At 37.6% G+C, this 17,474-nt stretch overlaps 1 protein-coding gene and 1 non-coding gene across 2 annotated transcripts in view; one reads left to right on the top strand and one right to left on the bottom strand.

Moving 5' to 3' along the window:
- LOC128740656 (fibrinogen alpha chain) overlaps positions 1–17,474 on the bottom strand; it is a 254,538-nt gene that overhangs the window by 214,259 nt on the left and 22,805 nt on the right. The window lies entirely within an intron of this gene.
- Positions 1,986–2,067, top strand: Trnas-uga (transfer RNA serine (anticodon UGA)). Its single transcript has one exon. It is a non-coding gene; the product is annotated as a tRNA-Ser (tRNA).

The raw sequence follows: 17,474 nt of genomic DNA, 5'->3' as shown, positions 1-17,474 counted from the left end.
CAAGATCTCGATCGAATTCGATTGAATATTGGTTGTTTTTGTTGGCAAATGCCAACCGAACGGTAAACCGAAACAATAACGGACAGCGAAACCAGTTCAAAGCCTCGCCCATCTATTTAAAAACCGGCGACCACGTGCTCTTACAGACACACAATTACCGATTGCCGCTTGTCCTCGGGTTATTTTTCTTACAGGCAAATTTAATCGATTGCTTTTGGGGACACCGTGATATACCACGGCGTGTGAGCGTAGGAGTTGCAGGAGCAAACAGCTGACCACATCTTCGGGCTTTACTATGCTGCTGATTACATCCAACCATGTTTGGACTTATTTACTATGTATAGATCTGACCAGCTGTTGCTGTTGCTAGCATAAGAAACCACTGCGCGATCATGGATCGGGCGATTCCTTGTGTACCCCTTCGCGATGTCAAGGTTACAGAAAGCCGACCGCTGCGCTGCGCTGGCTCTCACCGCCGATGCCGTGATGAAAAACGTGTTTCCAAACCGCAGCAGCCTCAGCTCAGCCCAGCCGGAGTCGTTAAGCTCTTTGTCGACGACGCTTGTCGTGCATGATGAAAGTCGGGCGGGCTTGGTTTGTGCACACTAGGAGATAGTAAAGGTTGTTCGTGATGATGTTTTCATGCATCACCCACCGCACCAATGAATGCCACCGGTAGCACACATATGTGTAAGGGGCCATTAATAATTTCTACTTGCTTTCATCTAGTCTAGAGGTTGCACAAATACGGAAGCTTAAACACATGCATACGCTCACCGAAAGCTAAAAAATGATCAGCGATATGGATCACTATAATACAATCCATAAAGTTTGTTTTCTTTTACTAGCTGTCAGCCATTTAATTTTTTGTGTACCACTGGTTGAACTAAGCCGGCGGTGCAGGCGATATTTATCAAAAAGGAATTTAGTTTCATTGCCTAGTTCCGATATTAATGAATCAATGTCTTTGGCATTGGAAAGATTATTAGGATTTCAGATTCATTTGAAGGTGTCAGATTTTCTACAAAACATACAATAGTGACGTTCCATTTCATTCCGTTGTCGAACGCCGATGGTTAATCCAATTAATATAAGTCGATCTTAACGCCCCTACATCCCTTTTGGATGTCCACAGTCAGCCGTACAATGATTCCAAACGCATCGAGAAATTGGAGGCAAAATTTGCACTTTCACTGCTGCTTATTAAATTAATAAAATCAGTACTAATCACTGGCATACCTAAAGTGCAACACAATAAAGAACGTCCTCAGCCTTCTGTTTTGAGGTTGGAGCCATGAAATAGAATTCTAGATGATACGACTTCCCTAACCTAATGACTTTCAATTTCCTTGCATACGTTAAATTATTCTAATCAAAGTGTTGCTGTAAATGTTTGATTGGTCTCTTTCTTTTCAAGGTCTAATAATTGAATAGGAATGAAATTATGTTAATTTTTAAATGCTATGAATACAAAATTAGCCAAGAGTTGAAGCAAAATGCAAAAAAAGAAAAGCTGTAAAACAAAAATTTAAGCAAACACTTACAGAAAACTGTAACAAGAATAGAATAAAATAAGAATAACAGGAAAACACACGTGTTGGAGCGAACGCCTGAACAATCAATGAAATTAAAAGGTCAGAAAAGTACCTAAATGAAAAAAATTATCGTTAAAGCGTTGCATGAGAGCTGATATTCGTTTAACTTTTCCGAACAAATAACTTTTCTGTGAGTCCGAAGTATCTCAATTGTAGCACATTGCTATGTTTTAAAGACTTATTTTAAACGTTTCCAGATATTTCTGAAATATGATTACAAAGAATATATCTACCATCAAATATAATAACTGTGATGTGACGTAGTTAATCGTCGCAAACCGCACTCGCGTCCAACAGCCCGCACCCCTGAAAAAAGGTTAATCATCACGTACACGCTTCTTGAGCGCACAGTACAAACCCATACACTGTTTGAAAACGACAACACATCGTGCTGTGGTGTCCGAGCGGTTAAGGAGATGGACTTGAAATCCATTGGGTTCTACCCGCACAGGTTCGAATCCTGTCTACAGCGAACATCTTTTTTGTTAATGGTCCGTCGTGAATTGCACACATATTTTACTATTAAAATTATTAAATTATATTAAAAAATAAATCTTGGATAAAATTTCAAATTAAAAACAACTAATATACTAGCGTTACCACCACTATAGTTTCCTAACTGAATGATTCTTTTGATACTGACAACCTTTGGCTCCTCGGGCGCTAGTATATATGGACTTGAGCGTGTCACTAGCACCAGAAGTTAGCTGTTGTAAGTTTATTGTAGAATTTAATGCGTCTTTAACGACACCATCACTATAGTTTCTCAACTAATTTGACATAAGTTTTATCTAAGTGAGGACCTTTTGCTTGGATGTCTATTCTCTGTGCCCAAATGCTTTTACTTCACGGGTAGAAATCTAATCTCCAAAATGAGCAAAATGACTCATGACTTCAGGTTTCTAGCTTATGTTATATGAAAACACCATTTAAAATTAAAGCATTATTTGCTAAAATGTCAATTTTCTAAAATCTAACGCAACTATTCACGCAGTTGGAGCGCACAACTAAAGGCGCTCAGTTCTATAGTTTTGCTACGATGTTTTTTCACTTAGCAACCTAGCAATGTATATGGAATAACACAATTAAAGGAACACCAAACTTAATTAAGGAAACATTAGCGCAACTGTTGGTACAATATAATTGAATCGGAAAATTCATTTTTTTCTTTATAAAGCTTCTCGTACAACGAAAGCAATTGTCTTGCCCTGTGGCAAATACCTTGTATTTGATAAATTTATATCCCACAAGCATCAATTGAAGCATATACCTCAGTAAACAAGAAAAATGAAGTTATATTGTGCTTAGTGGCGCGACTAATGGCGCATCTACCCTATCGGAATCAGATTTCTTTTCGTGTAATCAATTAAAATTAAAAAAAGTAGGCCAAATATTGCAACAAGTGCGTGATAAAGATTTTTTATATTTTTGTCTTCATTATGTACTAATTTTTGATGAGTGACGCCTGGGAGCACGGTTGCCGCACAGACAAACAGACATAACTCTTGAAAGAAAAATCAACAAAAATTATCGTACCTCACATTTAGCCTGAACACTAGCACCATCTATGATCGACATTCCCAAATATCAAATAGCAACATGGGTGTCCCTCGAAGTGGTAAGTATTTTTTATGGAGAATTCCCCTTCTTTCGTCAAAAAGCGCCACTTTGACCAAAACGGAGACATTCCCAACTAAGCCCAAATTTGAAATGACGGTTTAATCGGTACGAAGAATGGAAAACGAGTGTTATGTCTGTTTGTCTGTGGTTGCTGGTTACTTGTTTTCATTCGTTCGCTCCATTTTTCTAGAAATTGGTAGTGTTCAAACGAAGTATTTATTGATTCAGTTTGTGCGAGTGTAGTGTTCAGTGTTGCTGCCTTCCTATAGTATATTGATCATGTCGATTGGCAAGAGATAAGCATACATTTTCAAAGTTAAAGTAGTGGAATCAGAACAAACGAATAACGGGTGGCAACTAAAATTTTGGATTTTTTTCGTGGTCACTATGCACAACAACAAACAAGCTCAGAGAGAAATGAGGGTGTATATGTTATCTCTCTCTCTCTACTCTTTCTGCCAGTATTTTTGTTTTGTTATACTAGCCAAGTTTTGTTCAAAATGGCGTCAAAACAAGAAGCATTTCGCGAGCGTGTTGTACACTTCTACGAATTGCAAATTCTGATTTAATAAGACTGACAGCCGAAAAAATAAAATAGCACAAGGATCTCGGCAAAAAGTATACGGTACAACATTTTAAAAGTGAAAATCTTGCGGCTTCGCCTATTTACCATATCCTAAGATCCCCACCCAGCTAGCACCAACTCGTATATCAATGTACGAAAACTATCATAAATATCTCTTAACAAACTCGAAATCGTAACTAAAGCTGGAGAAAGTGGGATCAAGTTGATTTTCTGTCGTATATAATGATAATGACTGACATATATACGATTTTCAGCACAAAATCGCTGAGTAGTACGGAGCGACTCGCGCTTAATCGGATATTATCGTACATGAATACTTATATAGTCGTAACGCTCAAAATTATTCGTAATAAATATCGTATATCGCCTCCAAAATAGTACGGATATGCCAATTTTGCGCATGAAATACGATTTATTTAGCATGTATATCTGCACGTAATGCTGATCTGTACCTTTTTTATACATATGAAAATGCTAGCTGGGCAACCACTACTCGCAAGCAAGGTAGAGGAAGCCCAGCCAAAACTATGGACACAGAAGGACTTCGTTCTCTTTCTCGTGCCTTCTACAACAAGGATTCTGTGAGCCAATGGGATGCCGTAAAAAAGTTCAACTGTTCTCACCAGACATCTATGAAACATTGAAAACAGTCGGAATAAAGTGCCGAAACAAGACAAGTGCCCCGGAATACACTGAGGAACAGTTTTCGATGCTGAAATCCCAATGCCGCTGGTTGATAAAAATTTATTCCGGAAAATGCTCTGTTTTGGACGACGAAAGTTACTTCCCTCTTTCGTAGACGCATATTCCCGGAAATGATCGATACTATTCCATGGATAATTCTACTGCATCTCCGAACATAAAGTTACAAGTTTAATCTTAAGTTTGAACAGAAAGTGATGCTGTACATTGTCTTTTACGAGAGAGGTATTTCTAAGCCATGGTTCAAGTTCTATGGTGATTATCAATCAAGATGTATACCAGAACGAATAGTTGAAGAAAATTTTGATCCCGTTTCTAGAAAAAACATCATGCAGATGGACAATACGTTTTTTCGCTGGATAAAGCATCATCGCATTACGCCAAAAGAACACAATCGTTCCTGAATATCCATTCGATCCCATTTGTGCCTAAAAACCACAACCCGACTAATCTACTTCAGTGTCGTCCAATCGAAGATTTCTTCGGGATTTTGAGCTCTTTGGTGTACACAAATAACTGGAAATGCAAACAGTTAATTGGTAGAATTAAGAGATGCATTCACAAAGTAGACTTGACTTGACGGCCGTACAACACTCCTGTTCCTACATTAAACGGAACCTTTGCCGAACAGCCGACTACGGACTGTTTTCAAATATTCATTATTTTTTTTAACAATTAACAATGTATCTTTAATATTCTTCAAGTATCTTTATCTTTTTTTTTGACAGTTAGAGAAATAAATTCCAAAATTTTAGTTGCCACCCGTTAAACCCCAATAAAATTCTTCAAGATGCCAATTTTCGATATTTATTGACGAATAGTGGCTTCATTTGACATGTAGTTGGCGCTACGGTAGAAATGATGCTTTTATCTAAGATTATTAAAGTCTTTGATTTCCTCATACGTGAGTAAAAAGTATGCCGTCAGCACTATCTACTGGTGGTACGGTGTACTAGACTTTCATAGCCCTTGTATCGGCTTCTCCTTTTCCAGGAAAGTTAGAGACAGATGGTATTGTCAAACATGTGCCTATGAGAACGCTTTACGAACACTATGCCGGGTAAGTAACCCCTCTTGCCGTCAGGAGTTACTGACGATTGAATATGCGAAGACTGACGTATCTATGTTCTTCAATAATCTAAGCTTTTGTACATCAAAATGGAAATCGTTTAGAAGGATCGGGTGATGTCTATAGTCATGGTTGGGCCCAATGTGATATGGCAATGGCAATGTTGATTAAGTGGTGTTAGTGCAATGAAGAAATTTCATCATGGTGTGGGTGGAATCGTAAATCGACCAATCACGATGAAGCGTGACGTCAAACTCCAAAAACAAACCCCATTGTCCGACGCGGTTTGTTTTTGTAGTTTGACGTCGGTTTCTTATTTTTCGCTACTAATACCATCAAATGTGTTCATCTGCCACACCTTTTTAAACCTCTAAACCAACCTTTTGGGTTGGGCCACCATATTTTAAGCACAAAAGCGCAATATTCAATAGAGAACGTCAGTCATGTGAAATGTGATGAAATGAACAATACGACAAAAAGTGGATAACAGCAATTGCCTCCATAAGAACTCTAATAGAGACCGCCTTAATGGAAGCCGTCTCAATCAACTCTACGTAGTAATATTACTACGATCGCCTTTACCGAAGTGTACTACTACGCAGGACAATTTTCTTGGTTGTCTTGGGCTTCTTTCTGAATGGGTTTGGTTTGACCACCGAAACCTTTCTGTTTACGATCGTAACGGCGACGACCTTGCGAAGCCTGTCGTTCCTTCGATTTCTTGTACTGCGTCACCTTGTGGACGCGGTGGACCTTGCACTTTTTGCAGTAGGTGCGACGCTGCTTCGGAACGTTAACCATTTTCGATATTCTCGTTGATTCAGTCTCAAACGAAAAGGATCATATTTATAAATAAATAACTGCAAAAAATTGTTTTGAAAATTCGTAGTTATATGAAAAGTGACTAGTTTCTGGAACTATAATAATGCACAGTATTAGAAAATTGTTTTATCCATTAATAATACAAATAAGACTTCGGTATGAAATGGGGAAGGCAACTAGGAAAAAGCGCCCAACATAGCTCTAGCCATCCCAAGCCCCTATCTAGCGCCTTCACAAGAGCATACCTGGAAATACTTTGTATATTTGAGTAGCCAAGGTAGGAGGTGCGGGATCGTATGGTTTTCTGTTCCCAATCTGACAACTGTAGTTTTAGGCAACCATTGAACCACACGACTTTATTTTCAAGTGTTATATTATTTTAAACTATCACTTAGATTAATCTATTTTCACATAACGAAATAAGGCACTACATCCTTAGCAAATTGCAGACAGACTTCTGGTCTAAATGACATTAGTTCATCCTCGAGGGTCCGGAGTATCATTTAACCTTTAATAAGAAAGATACTATCAACGTTTGTAAATAAATCATTATCTATATGGGAAGCGTTTGGTACGGGAGGTCCACGCTTTCTTCCTTCCTCTTGATTTCAAGAAGTTTACTGGAATTAGGTATTATTTCTGATTCCACTTGATTCCTTGGAATTCTCTCTGCGTTATATGCTGCGCAGGTGGCCTGGTCATTGAAAAGAAAAATGATTAATTCAAGTAATCGTCATTTTCCAGGATGCTTGCAAGAATTGGCTGCGTTAGTGTGAGATTAGATTAGACTTAATGACACTAGTAAGACTTGTTTTACGTCACGTATTAAATAAATAAATAAAGAAATATCCTAGTTTTTTTGTTGAATGATTTTGGCAAACGAAAATTCATTAAAGGTATTGCATCAAAAAAAGAATTATCAATCGGTTTTATGTCACAGAAAGTAAATTGAATGAATGTGTTTGAAATTGAGATTAGCAATTGTAGAAAATTTATTTTGTTCAGGGAATCAAAATATCATACGCAGAAATAACCGACAAAAACGAAGAGCGATACACCAGTTATTCTCTGGCTATAAAAAAAACGCAATACGCTGGCTATACGTAGCAACCAGAATGTATCACGATAACAAACAAGGACAAATGTCCCTTCACACCAGCAAGCAGGAGAACTTTCGATGAGAATATATTTTGATACACACTCGCTCTTACAAGCGCTTGTTGTTGGTGCTGCAGGTATACAATAAAATATGTCTTTGTCGCCAGTCGGCTGGTTAAAGATAATACTTTATCAGCAACTTGAACAAAATAGACAAACAGTAAAAACCTTAAGAAAAAGACTAGCTTGCTTTGACCTAAAGTCTGGCGTACAAAAGTTACCAACGTTACCTTGGTAACTACCAAACACTGCCGCTAGGATTGCTTTTGTGGCGTACAATACGTATTGCATACAGCAGTGTGTCTTTTTCGCAGGCAACAACATAGTTGTCATGAAATATCTGTATCCGCGATAAACAGCTACGATAACTACGTCTTTGTCCTATCTTCCATGCTGCTCGAGCCAAAGATACTGATACCTATATTTCATACAATAGTGACAAACTTTCATCATACATTGTCGCAACATTTTAAAGTAGGGACAATATCCTTGGCTCTTGTGCCTTCGTGATTTTTGATTCCCTGATTTTGTTTAACGGGAAATTAGCAGTCATTAACTTTTCGTCGGAGAGCCCAATTTCGGAAGCAGTTTTTGGCCCAAAAGCGGGGTTCTGTTTAAAGAAATATATTTACTGCATTCTTCTTGCCAAACTGAATATAGCGAATATATTTTCATGAACAGAAATTTTGTTTCAAACACAAAAACTGCAATTTGCAAAATCGATGACGACTAATTTCACCTTAAACAAGTGGTTTTCAAAAATTGCTAAATTTTGATGGTGCGTTGATTTTAGCCACCTATCATTCTAATAAGAACGATAAAATTTAATGCGCATATGCTGCACAACTACGGAAACCACTGAAAATTTATTTTTTATCCTTTCAGATATTTTATTATGGTCGCTAAGAACCAAATCGATCAAGATGATCTGACAGCTTTTAACATTCTTTCTTACGGCATTATAGTTTCAAGTTAACAAAGGTGACTAACTGGTTTAGCTTTTTTAACACAACCAGTTTTACTTATAAAATCCTTCTGAAGATGGCGCCACTTGGCCATATAATGGTTTTAAAGCTACTGTCAAAAGATTTTGAAGATTTCTAAATTTTGCTAGCAGTTTAGATGCTTGGTGTTGAAAACGATTTAAAAAGTATAATAAAACTTAAATTTTTACTTGGTAGGTACTTGGTACTTGGTACTTGGTACTTGGTAACTTGGAAGGTAAATCCAGCAATCGATAATGATCCATTCCAGTAAACCATTTGGTTTGTATATCTCGTTTGCAACTGAGATTTATGAAATCACATCCAAACGAAAAAGTTATATTTCACGCTATATAAGAACACATATGTACCAAAGTGGAGGCGACATACGTGCGAAAATTTTGTCAGCTATTTGTAATTCTATTTTGCGTAGTTTTTATAGCATGCAACTAAATACTCCTGAATATATGATTAAGATATAACTTAATATTGCAATCGTCTATACTGCTTTATAATTCACAGTCATGAATTGTATATGAAGGCACGCACGACTGCAAAAGAACCTATTGTTCACTTCGGTTTGACATACTCTAATCTTTATACAATTCCAATGTGAAATTGACATGGAAACGTTTTAATGTGAACTTTCTATTACGGTTGTGTGTTATCTGGGATATGTTTAATTATCATCTGTGGGTTTGTAATGCAATCTTCCTTCAATCCGTTAACAGAAAAATGCTAAATCACAGAAACGGTTACATACAATCACCTAAGCGTTGATTAAATGTCTAGTTGGAAATATTTTCAATAGATTTTACTCATCTCACATCTATCTAGAAAAATATTTCTACATGGTTCATGTATCAGAGTGCAAGTGTCACGGTATGGAAATAAGCTACTGCCAATAAGATTTGGTATTTCGATTTTACTGACCTTTTACATATTGTGCAAGTCTAAATTAGACAGCAAATGAAAGTTGTGATTTGAACTCAAGCGAAAATTCTTGAAGTTAAAATAAAAAAAATCTGGAATCAAGATTATAGCAATACAAAAATAATACTAAATTTATGTAAAATAGTACTAGTATTACAATAGTACTAGGAAACACCTCACACTTGAATACAGCTATCAAACATTTCTTCGAACATTCTTGGCGATTATTACAATTTGTGTCTTCAACACACCATGGCTGCTGTTGGAGACATCCATTCCCCTGTCCATATTATCCATTTGAAAAAAGTCTAGACAATAAGTCGATTGTCATTCTCGAATATTCGCATTTTTGGAATTTTTCGTATTCGTGTCGAATGGATAAAGGTTAGCTATCCAAGGTTAATACGTGAAATTCTTTGTTGGCCACCAATAACTGTGAACTATCAGCAGGTTAAGCCGAATTCAATTCCATGCTCACTTAAATATTCATATGTCTGTATTTTGACACCAGCTTAAGACAACGCACCACACGGTATCGGTCAACGACTATCCCCCAAGGTTCCGTACCAACATAGAGCAGTAGCCTTCTAAAAACCAAGCAATCAAATTGACACATGTTTGGGCACCAGAGAGAAATTGCTTATCGTTAACCCACATTCAGAAGTACCGAAACAAACCAATGTTTTCAGATGAAATCGGCGTTTCTGATTATCTAACACCTCCGAACAGTCGGCCAGACGACCTGCTGACCAATTTGACATCTCATTTGCAAGCAAAGCGCAGCCACTGACAGTCGACACATCGATTGCCACTGAACTTTAGTAGACAAAAATGCAATTTCCAAATCTCGTTGTGATAGCTACAGAAGAATAACCTTTCCGAATACAGAACGTTACGAAGACATAGTCGCCGCAAAGTTTCGCGAAATCGGTTGCATTGGGATTTGCAAAATGAGGCATACATAAAGCGATTAGTGTTACCTGCGTCGTCGTCGTCGTTGTGCTTAATATTTATATGAATACTATCCGTTGCAGTCCTGACTGATGCCAGCCAGCGGCAGGTCGATCGCTCTAAGTCTGATTATACAACTCAATAGGACAGTTCACCTTGAAACCGAACATAGCACAGTTGACCGGCTGGCTGGAGCTCGAGCACAGGCAGCTTCTATATCTCTAACGTTTCACATTTTTCGGGGAGGCAACAAATGGCTTGACAGCGTGTCGTCTATACATGCAGGTATTTAGCAAAACAAACCCAACAAAAAAATTTCTATCGCGGTGTGATAAGTCATAAGCGCGTGTCCAAACCAGCACGATGATGACAAGAAACCCATTGGCTGGGGCAATGCACTCCCCCCAAAACGGCATCGACGGGTTGACGTTTCCCGATGATTTATGGCTAAACGGTTGCACCTTACGGGAACTTTCCGAAGCTGTCGAGCTGCACACCAGTAGGAGAGACAAACGTTGTTTGTTAATCTGTGCCAAATTGTTGTGTGCGCAGCTTTTCTTTTAACAGATATGTCCCCCTTTAATTCGTTTGGCGTAGATTTGACGCTAATGAAATGCATGCATGCCGCCGAGACTGTTGCAAGCGGGTTGCATTGCAACAGCATGCAGCGCCGAAATTTTGCAGCCTAAAATTGGTGACATTTTATTTTCGATAAGCAATAAAACAGATTTGCTGCACGCTCGATGGAGATGGATGCATTTAGAAATTTTAAAATATGCAGTTTATAAATATTTAGTGCGATTTGTCAAATTCGACTAGGTATTTTTACGAAATACTCATTGATGCATATTTATTGTGATTAAATATGTCTTATATTAGACTTTGATTTTGCATAAGTATTTGTTTCTTTTTGTGAAATCAAATCAAGTTTGTGTAATTATTGCAGTATTATAATGAATTTTTTTTTGATAATATTATATGTACAAATTGTATAAAAACATAATTGTAAATAAAAACGCACAAAAACCATTTAGGCTTCGGTTTTGCGATTTCACGAGAAATGAAAAAGCCACATTCGTAAAAGTTCAAAAATACCATACCTAAATATAATTCTTACAAGGGGAAACGTTGAGTGCACGATTGAATTTTAAATTGCTACAGGTATGTATGATGACAATTACTTCAAAATGTAGCAATGCACGACGGCAATGCATTGAACTTACGACCTGGTCATTCGTGGAAACATTCGATGACGCACTCACTGGTTGTTGTCGGTTTGTTGGTCATTATGGTAATTACACCATTCCACGAATTCACCATTTCGCATTTCTGTTTTTTTGTCGGCGCTACATGACCATGGGATCGTGCGTACCACATCCGCCATACTCAACTATCTAAATGGGCCGGTTGTATAGAAAAAATGCGCTACCTGCAAAGAATGGAAAAATAAAAAATATTTAAAAATTTATATAAAAAGAAATATATCAGGGCAAAACATGTTCTGATGAAATGGAACAACATTGGATAATTGAAAAGCAGTTTGGTTCTCAAACGTGATCAGAATCAGATGATTCTGCAGAAAAACGTGCGCTTGAAAAAGAGTAAACAAGCTTTTCCATGTTGGAAGTAATTTAATCAATTCCCATATGTTAGGTAGATTCCATCAAGGTGATTTCTATTACCGTTCTCATTGGAGGAATTACTATAACCTCATCAAAATAAATCAGATATTGCCACAGAGGGGATGTTTGAAAAAAGCGTGAAAGTCAATGCCTATGGGTACGAACGAAGGGCTTACGTTCGATTCGAAAAAGCTTGACATCTTGCAAATGTTTGTTACGCAAATTTTTAATTTACTGTATTGTAATAAATGTTCTGAAACATTCCTATATATTTGATACAAAAAGACAAAATTAGATTTCCTAAATGCCCATGTTCTGTATCGATTTTATTCGTTTCTTATAGTTTGCAGTGCCACTAAGAGTTTCATCAGGCCACAATCGCACTGGTGATTGACGACGGTATCGCATTTTGAAAATGTTTGTGTGCCTTGTAGCCCTAGTCAACTTTAGGTAACTGGCTTGAAACGAATGTTAACTGGTTTAAAGATCTTGCTCAAAACATAAAATATTTGTCATTGGACGCAAAACTTATGGTTGAATAAATAAATAAATAGTCTGGATTATTATTTCCCACTGCCACTGGTTCACATTCGTCAATTTCCTTGCAAATAAAGGATGTCCCACGTAAAGTTGCATCAAGGAAAAAACGCTGTAGAAAATTACGCATTGGGTATCTAAAAATATTTAAATTATTAATTATAAAAATTTGGGTAGAACTAGTTTAGAGTGTGTTGTTAACACTGCTGTATTTTTATCGCTGTCAGTTGTTTGAAAATTGGAAAAAATTGTGTCACTCGAAAAACAACGTCGCGAATTGATTTTGCGCAAACACTTGGAAAATCCTCAACTCTCTTATCGGGACATCGGAAAACAACCCGGAATCGTGCAGTCAACAGTGACAGTCAGAATGGATGTTCTATTAGTGGTCAGAATCACAAGCGTGTCGTGAAAGCGTTTAAGCGGAATCCCAATACCTCGGTCAGAATTGTGGCCAAAACGTTGAATCTGTCCAAGCAAGCCTTTCGTTCAGAGATCCTGCATATGTACAAAGCGCAGAAGGCTCCAAATCGTGGCGAACGGAAAAATAAGATGAAAAAGTCACGGGCCCGGAAACTGTACACCCAGATGCTGACGAAACCTCACTGTCTCATCATGGATGATGAGTCTTACTTCAAGACGGACTTCCAGCAGCTTCCGGGGCTACTGTTCTTCACTCGCCCAGCACAAGTTTAATATTCTGGAGGGAGTAAGAAAGCATAAACAAAGGACGCCCCAGACTGATACGAAGCTAACTAGGTCACTTTCGACATCTTTTTCGTGTCACGGTCATCTTTGCTTTTCTAGCATGGCACCCTATTAAAGTAAGACGTAGTCCTACGTCAAAAAGGCCCGATTATTTATTTGGAAGACGGTAAAATGTTTCCAATTTGATGTTTTGGAACCGGGGATTCTATTAGATGGATGGGTGGATGGATTGTTTGATGCCATTTTACCATTTGATCAAAATGGGACGTTTGACGCTGTTTTGATATGCAAGATGGCGCACTGTGCTCCCCCAGACCGTTATTATCAAAAAATGCTCCAAGAAATCGGACCTCAACAGTCGTTTCGTGAGGTTGTACTGCATCTCTGGTAAAATTTTCAAAATCCTCCTACGGTGGAAATTTGAGTTACGCCCTTTTAAATGCCGTAAGTTCTAAAACCAATGTCAAAACGACGAAACACTCATTGCAAATTTCCAGAGATGCAGTACAACCTCACGAATCGACTGGCGAGTTCCGATTTCATGAAACATTTTTTTTTTTTGATAATAACGGTCTGGGGGAGCACCGTGTGGCGGTTTATAATTTAAGTTATTTTGGGAATTTTGTGTGAAATCCTATACAATAAACACATTTTTGGCATGGGAAAATTGTCAGAGTTAAAAATCAGAGGGGTTGTGTACAAGACACGACCGCATATATAGGTGACGCAGGACTACGTAAGTCTCTTTGTAGTGATAGTAGCATGTATTCATGCTTGTAATCATTCGATTCTTCATGTATACATGCTATATGCAACATATATAAATGCTATATGCAACATATATACATGCTACATGCGTTGTATGTAACATTTATCAAAGTAGTAACATTGCATACGTTCAATTCTCAAAAGATTGTGCATTTGAAAACAATTTAACAAAATCAAGAACACAAACTATTGCTTTCCTGCTACCTTACTGAAATTAAAGATTGTTTTTATTACCCATGGTTCCCCACGTTGAAGGGATTTTACCAATTCAATCCTATTTTATCAACAGCACATCTTTTCAATACACTTCTAATGAAACGGTAAGCATGCGTATTCACGGGAAACTAGCAGTCATTGACTTTTCGTCGGAAAGCCCAATTTCGGAAGCAGCTTTTCGGCCCAAAAGCGGGATTGTGTTTATAAAAATGTATATACTGCATTCTTTTTGCCAATCTGAACACAGCGAATATATTTTCATAAACCGAATTTTTGTTTCAAACAAAAAAACTGCTTTTGAAATTGGCAGCATCGATTATGACTAATTTCACCTTCATACAGAGTCGTATTATAACCGAACACTACAGCTGTAGCACATTTTTCCAACACAGATATCAAATTCGCCGAGGTTTATTCGTCTCGCAGTAAACAATTTGCGATCTGTTGGGACAACGAACTTGTGTCATTTTTTCTGGCACACTTCCCTAACACAGACATCAAATTGGACTAGGCTTAATCGCGTTCGTAAGAAATCTGTTGGTACGAGGGGGCTTTATCACTCTTTCTGGCATACTTCCCAAGCAAGGACATCAAAATGGTCTAGGTTTACCTGCGGTGTTAAGAAATCTTGTTGAAATGAGGAAACTTGGTCACTTGTTTTGGCTTACTTTCCAAGCACAGATATCAAATTGGTATAGGTTTAGATCATCGCAAAGAATCTTTCAACCAATCACGAAGCGAGAATTCTGGTAAAAGATAGGTTCATTATTTTCAATTTTTCAATAGTTCAACGTCAAGAACCCATACTTTTCTTCATTTGGGTCAATTCTTAGAAGATTTTCCGATCGATTAGTGTAAGAATATTGAAAATCGATCGGAAAACCGCTGAGCTATTAGCGCTCAAAACCTTTCATTTTTCGTGACGCTCGCATTTTTCGATTTTTTGGAATGACACCCTATTTCAAAACTTGCCGTAAGACGTAGTCCTACGTCAAAAATCAACATTAGACGCCATTTTGAAATCCAAGATGGCGGACTATTATTTAGCATTTTGCATGAAAACCCTTGCAATATACACTTCTAGAATGCGGTTATCGGCTAGAAGCCGAAAATCAATGTTAGACGCCATTCTAAAATCCAAGATGGCGGACTATTATTTAACATTTTGCGTAAAAACCCTTCCAATATAGGTATACTTTTCTAAAATGCGGGTGACGGCTAGAAGTCGAAAATCGATGTTAGACGCCGTTTTGAAATTCAAGCTGGCGAACTATTATTTAGCATTTTGCATGAAAATCCTTGCAATATATGCTTTTTTGGAATGCGACTGACGGCTAGAAGTCGAAAATCGATGTTAGACGCCATTTTGAAATCCAAGTAGGCGGACTATTGTTTAGCATTTTGTAAGAAAACCCTTGCAATGTATGCTTTGTTATAAAGCGAGTGACGGCTAGAAGTGAAAAACTATGATTGACTCGACTTGAATGCTCGATTGGAATTTTCGATTGGACTGCTTGACTGGATTGCTCGAGTAGACTACTCGACTGAACTGTTTGACTCGAACTGCTCGACTTAACTACTCGATATATTGCAAGGGGTTTTATGCAAAATGCTAAATAATAGTCCGCCATCTTGAATTTCAAAATGGCGTCTGACATCGATTTTGGACTTCTAGCCGTCACCCGTATTCCAAAAAAGTATATATTGCAAGGGGTTCATGCAAAATGCTACACAATAGTCCGCCATCTTGGATTTCAAAATAGCGTCTAACATACAGGGGTTAGACAAAATGATCGGGACAGGCAAAATTTTGATGTAATTCAAACGGCCATAACTTTTACAAAATTGAACATTTTTAGATGAAACCAATTGTATTCGACGGGGAAATTTTTCTAGTTTTCCTAAAATATTTCAAAATTCGCAATAGTCAGTGCGAAACCGGAGATATAGAGCTTGCTAAGCCCAGTGCAAAAGGCTACAAAAACTTATCGTTTATCACTCAAACGTATGTTTTTTACCGGGGTATAACTGGGGGAAAACAAAAACAAACGTGTAAAATCAATGTAAAATCTAACAACAGCAACAACAAATCGCACGTCGATGTGTGTGTACGATAAACGTCAGCAAGCTCAATTCTGAGTTGCCTGGGGGTATGTCAAAAACTGATATTTTTAATTGCCTGTATCTTTTTCAGTCACGGAAATTTATTAGTTTTCATATTTTATCCCAAAACTAGATTTCACTTTCAGTCGAAAAAGAATGGAAATCCGACGAGAAACAACCAAAATATGGCCATTTTAGTGAAATCAGTTCTGGAAATGTTGCCAGTAATGTCTTACCTTTATGACCATTTTAAAACATGACCAAAACCATTCCAATATGGATGTCAAACTTCAAAAATTTAGGATGGTTGAAAATCCTGAAGTTTGACAACCATATTGACATGATTTTGAATATTCCCTGAAACGACTACTTCCGCCGGGGTACCTGGAACATGCTACAGGGCACGGCACGCTGCGGACCTGGGAATGCTTCCAGTGTCAATGGCTCATAAAACCTTAACGTTTGATGTTCATATTGACATGGTTTGTGTCATGTCATAAACTGGCGAGAGCAATAGATGTTACTAGTAGTGATTTTACAAAAATGGCCGTAATTTGGTTGTTTCTGGTCGGATTTCCGTTCTTATTTTACCAATCGACTGGAAATGAAATCTAGTTTTGGGATAAAATATGAATATGAATAAATTTCCATGACAGAAAAAGATACAAGCGATTAAAAAAATCAGTTTATGACATACCCTCAGATAGCCCGGAATATCTCCAGAGTCCGCTGACTATTGCGAATTTTGAAATATTTTAGAAAAACTATAAAGATTTCCCCGCCGAATGCAATTAGTTTCATCTAAAAATGTCCAATTTTGTGGAAGTTATGGCCGTTTGAATTTCATCAAAATATTGCCTGTTCCGTTCATTTTATCTAACCCCTGTAGATTTTCGACTTCAAGCCGTCACCCGCATTCTAAAAAAGTATATATGTATTGCAAGGGTTATCACCCCATACTAAAAATATACATATTTACTAAAATAAATCGCAGGCAAAAAATTGTCCGACCATAAATTATTTTTCTTAGTCATTAACCATACTACGCGCGAAATTGACTAAATTATGCAGGTTTTGATCATTGACGGTCGACTAACCGAC

This window comes from Sabethes cyaneus, chromosome 3 (assembly GCF_943734655.1).
Source record: "Sabethes cyaneus chromosome 3, idSabCyanKW18_F2, whole genome shotgun sequence".
NCBI classification, from domain to species: Eukaryota; Metazoa; Arthropoda; class Insecta; order Diptera; family Culicidae; genus Sabethes; species Sabethes cyaneus.
This window is presented reverse-complemented; position numbering and strand designations above follow the sequence as displayed.